Raw genomic sequence first — 5,659 nt, forward strand, 5'->3', positions numbered from 1 at the left:
GATTACTGGATTTGTTTTTTTCATGCGAAATTTTATAATTGTTTCGTTATAATTTACTAGTCACTAAGGTCGTTTTAACCAAATATTTTTTTAAGTTTTGAGTTTCGGTGAGCATCAGGCTTCAGATTTCTAGTCTTTGATTAAGATACAAACCTGAATCCTTTGTAATGAATATTTGAACCTCGCGACATTTCTGATTGGCTTTTTGTTACTGCCTTGTTTTGTTGCTCCACCAGACATTTTTCTTCTTGAATTGACCACCATTTATGTAATCAAGTGGCGTATTGTGTGTGCATTATTATCCAAAAGTGTGCTATGTTAATACTTATATAACACTGTTTTATTTCAAACATATATATATCTACACAAACCAAAATTACCTTAATAATCAAAACCAAAGTTCCAAACCGATCTACCAGGGGCCCCTTTCTGGTATATGTGGTAATTCATGCAGAAAGTTTTAGATGTCCATGAATTGCAACCAAGCAATAGTAGTATATACGTATGATTTAAAACCCTAACAGCACTGCCATTTTCTGGCAATATCTCTAAACCACAGAGGACCCTTGAATTACCCTAGACTAGAGAAACCCAGAAGACACTGATTCTATAAAGAATATCCATCTGAACAGGGCAGATTTTTTTCGTCGTAAAAAGAGGGGGGGGGGGGGGAGAGAGAGAGGATTGCAGGACCGTTATGGGTTTTAAAGTTAATTGAAAACATTTATTCTATACTTACAAACAGACACACATTGCTTATAATCCGTACAGGATATTACCTTTCTGTAAAACCTGTCTGCTGAAAATATCTTTAATGCTCTCTTGGACTTGGGCTTGTCTTCCATTTAGACTATGAAATAACAAACAAGCTGACATTATTAATTTAACTTATGACTATTCTCAACACAGCTGCCTTTGAATCGACGTGAATAATTCTGGATCATTTAATGACAACATCAACTAGTTTCACGTTCTTTCCGTCAGCAGAGTTGCACGCTAGGCCTCATCCAAATTTACAAGCAAGGTAACTTTTTAGAGTGACGTCCCTTGCATCCTCGGCTTTTCGTGAGAGTGCAAGGAAGGGAAGTAACAAATGGAGATATAAATACAATAATTTCAGGTGTGTATCAGGATTTGCGTTACTAACTAAAATAAAAAAAAGTACCGCCTCACCAGGTCCAACAAAGAAACACTCACGAAAAGAAACCAATTCATGCGAGCACATAAATCCGGAAATTAAGTTTGAAGTAGGTTAAGCATAAACTGGTCAAGAATGGTGGTATTGTAATCAGATACATAAAATTGATCGGGTTAGATTGAATTTGCTGCAGATCAGAACTGGGTTAAAGTTGTATTTTGACGTCATTTTTGGGAGGTTACATTTTGGTGGTTCAAAGTAAGCAGTTAGTTTCATTTGTCTCCCATTGTCAAAAAACACTGACAAAGATTAAATGAAACGTTACTTCTTAAACTCTGTTTGAGAAATTCCAGGTTGAAATAAAACCGATTAATCGGGACCAGAGACACACTTGATCTACAAATATGTACAACTCTATACAACCCTTACGTCGGAAACTAATGCATTTTCCAGTTGACATGGGAATTTATAAAACAATTCTAAGAATTTTTCATTTTAGCGAGACATTGGCGAATTCAAACGGAAAATTCGAGACGAGTTTCATAAGTTACATATTAGATGGAACGAATTTAAAATCTTTTTTTGTCACGATTGATTTTTTAAACAAAAATGGTAAAAATCAGATATCTCTATGTCGAACTTGAAGTCATGCACTCTATATCAATGATCTCCATTGTTACGTAACTGCCATTTTCGAATGTGTGACGTCATAATAAGCTAAATTAAATGTGTAATATGCAAAAATATGACATGGTATATTCACTGATTTACAAGGAATTAACTATAACTTCGCATTTTCATTAACACACAATATTAAAATAATCGCAAATTTTAATGCAGAATAGCTCCCCTTTTTATGAAGTGTTTAAAACCTTACCATGCAGTAGCTCTATCATCCGCATCTCGGGACTGTAGCAGCAAAATGAACCGAGAACCAAGAATAAAGAGTCAACCAGTCAAGTCGATATTCGTGATATCGACTTCTTTTTTTCATAACGACAAGTCGAAATAACTAAGTCGACATGGTGTAAAAACTTATGACGTAGGCAACTTGAATTATATCGGAGCATGTCAACATTGCATCAAGTCGTTTGTCGTGTAACTATACGAATGTCGAGATAGTTTACATCGACATGTTGAGATTTTGGAAAGCAAAGTCATAAAATACAAGTCGCTAAGTCATGAAATATCTCGCCATGTCGTGTTTTTAAAGTCGTTTAGACTATATTTTATCACAACAAAAGTAGGTCCAAATACGTTTCATATTACAATCTTATCTCGTTTAGGGCTTTGTTTCCAACTGACTGGACATGTAGCAGTAGAATCTGAACCCGTCTTGGTCGCCAAATTCTAATTGAATCGACTTCTGATACAGTAGAATATCATCCCATCTCGGTCGATTTGTTTCTAACTGGATTAAATTTTGACGAAGTAAGATCTGGTCTCGTCGCGGTCGAATTGTTTCTTATAAAATTCACTTTGACACAAAAGAATCTGATCTCGTCTCGGTCGACTTTTACACCAGGCAAACTTTATTGGAGCTTATAATTGAGATGACCTTGGCAAGTTCTTACAATTGATTCTAGATGTATCCATATTTTGTCACTTTGATAAACTTATCTTTTAAAAAAATGGACTCGAGGACACGACAGACTCAATTGTTTACCTTGATCTTTACGTACAACAATTCAACAAAAGAACTTCTACAAAGCTGTGCAAGTTTGCCGATTTTTTTTTCATTTTCCCAAAGTGGTATATATACATGTAAGTTTAGACACTTACATCAAAGAATGTGTACTAGATGACAAGTTCATGTCTAGTGGTGATACACAATACTAGACATTATCCCGATTTCTCTTACTGACATGGACTGTGGAATTACCAGGTAGCAAGCATGCAACCTGTCACAAAGGTGTATAACGGTCATATTTACAACACATCTTTTGTTTTCGCAAATTTCATGAAGCTTTTTAAAAGATATATTCTGAAGACGCTTTATGTCGCTTGTCACTACTGGTTAAGTAACTAAACTCCTCCTCCGCATTACTGACAAGTCCTTGAAGACCAGCAAAACAAGAAAATACCACTCATAATCATAATCCAAAATTAGATTCAATAAAATTGAGGCAAAATATGGACAAAAGAAAGATTTACACGGAGACTTCTGAAAAAGTACAAGGAGAAAAAGAGCAGGTGTTTTGGAAGAGTAAGCGTTCTCTGCTTCCTCGATGACGCCCGCCATGTAAACGAAGTGAGTAATGTCACGTTCTCAAATGAGAACAAGGTATACAACAATAAATTCAACAGGCAAACTTACGAGCATCAAACATGTCCAGCCTCATATCGCACAAAGAAATAGAATATTTCTGAATCAGAACACTATCAAGACCATAAAACGTCCCTATTATTTTCATTAACCAGCATTCTTTTAAACCCTGTCTTACGAGGTTGTTAGTCAACTGACGACCTCTTACACCAAAATTATAATAATGGAAAGTGTCCTTGGATTTCGAATCAACTACACCATGCTAAACACCATAGGATGAAGGATGCAGGAATGTTGCTATCCAGAAATGAATTTACAATAGGGAAATTGGAATCATCACCCTTATAAAACAGCTTAGTAGAAATCTGACCATGCTGATTTCGTCATAGGATAAAATCGAGGTCAGCGGCTGATGTAGAAGAGTCTGTCGTGTCTTTGGTTTTTTCCTAGGTATATACGATGGACATAGTCAATAGCTTTCTTGTTATTTAAAGACAAGACATCATCATTATCTCTGAAAGTGATAATAAACGACTTTGCAAAGTCTTTGTGACTTGTTTTGATAACCTCTTTGATTAATTCAGTCTCCTACGAAAACAAGTCAGCCAGTGGGGCACAATTAGTTCTCGGAGGTATGATCTTACCACCAAACTCGACGAAGATGATAACCATAAACTCGATCAGTTTTATGATTTCGGCCTCTGTATATTTCTTATATTCTTATAGAAGATATATTTTTCAGAAGAGGGCATTGATGATTGGTCAAAAGCACTTTGGAGGTCTTTAAAATCCCCATAATATTGATTCCGCGTCTTGAGTAAGCAGTATCGCAATAAGCCTGTAATCCATATTTGATAGTACTAATAATGTTAGACAGTTTAGACAAAAGCTTGAATGAACAGCTAGACAAGCCAGCAATAAAACGTTTATATGGACTCTCATGAAGTTTCTTAATCCAATATAAACGAGGGAGGTCCACATCCTTATCATTAATGATTCTAAATTATTGTAATACCGAAGCATGATTAGCCAGTATTTCTTCTGTGGAAAGACTAAACAAGAGATAGGCGGGATTTCCTTCGCTATCAAGAAAGCATAGTTCTTTTTGTATACAGAACATGTAATAATATTTGCAGACAACAATCAAGTTATTGGGCGTCTTATCTGCAGACAAAATAACATGCAGGTTATGTTATTCTTGCAATGAGTATTTTGCTTTCATTTAGACTCCAAGCTGTAGTTTTTTAATGAATGATGGACCGTAAACATTCAATCCAAAGTATCTAACGCAGCATGTTCTCCTGTTGCCCATTCTCTGGTATAGTTTTCAGCAGAATCCATAAGTATCCTGAAGTTCATATGCCTATGAATGGACGGAGTTTCATGAAAAGCTCTCTTAACATTTTGAATAATGCTTAAATCACCAGCTACTATGTGTACCCAGTTATAAGTAGAGGTAGAATTTGAACAAGATGACGGAGTTCTAAGGTCATCTACATTCAGTTGCTGCAGCATTTGTTTGTAAATGAAAAGTTTGATGCAATGGGCTTGGAGTAACTGCAGGAAATTTGGGGGATGTTTCTGCTTCAAAAGTACAGTGGGATATTAGCTTGAAAAGACTTCTGATATAAAATATATTACTGATGTTGATTCAACTTTTATAATTTTGCGAGACTTAGAAGGACGAAACAGTAGCATGACGAAGTTTATTTCTGTTATAGATCAACATCACCGACGAGTCCCAGACGCACAAAACAGTTAAATGATGACGTTTATGGCATTGATAAACCTCATCATCTCTGACGACTGCTAATTATTTCGCATATGCTATTCTCTACCTAACGATGCTGTTTACTTGTCTTTAGAGTCCTACCTTAACAGTGACGTCACTCCTCCTTCTGACTGATATTTGGCTCCCCTTACACACCTTCCATGAGATTCTTTACTTTCTAAGTTAACGGCAATTTGTATCATGTCTAAAATTTATCGATTTTGTTCTTAGATCATTGCAAAACCAGGACACTGAAATAATTAAGGACGTCCTTAGCATCCTTTTGATGGCGTCCTGAAACTTAGCGGCCAGTCATATTTAGTAATTGGTTGTACAGGTGATGATTTCTTAAATACTGATTTCATTTATACGATAATTCATAAAAACCCTCTTGTTTTATATTATAACAGTGATAATTTGAGCAAACGAAAGGCAACTCTTACCGTATAACAGTTGTTTATATCCAATAATGAACAGCAGCAGG

The sequence above is a fragment of the Ylistrum balloti genome, unplaced genomic scaffold (assembly GCF_031769215.1).
Source record: "Ylistrum balloti isolate Yb309-2 unplaced genomic scaffold, AGI_CSIRO_Ybal_v1 Utg369734, whole genome shotgun sequence".
NCBI classification, from domain to species: domain Eukaryota; kingdom Metazoa; phylum Mollusca; class Bivalvia; order Pectinida; family Pectinidae; genus Ylistrum; species Ylistrum balloti.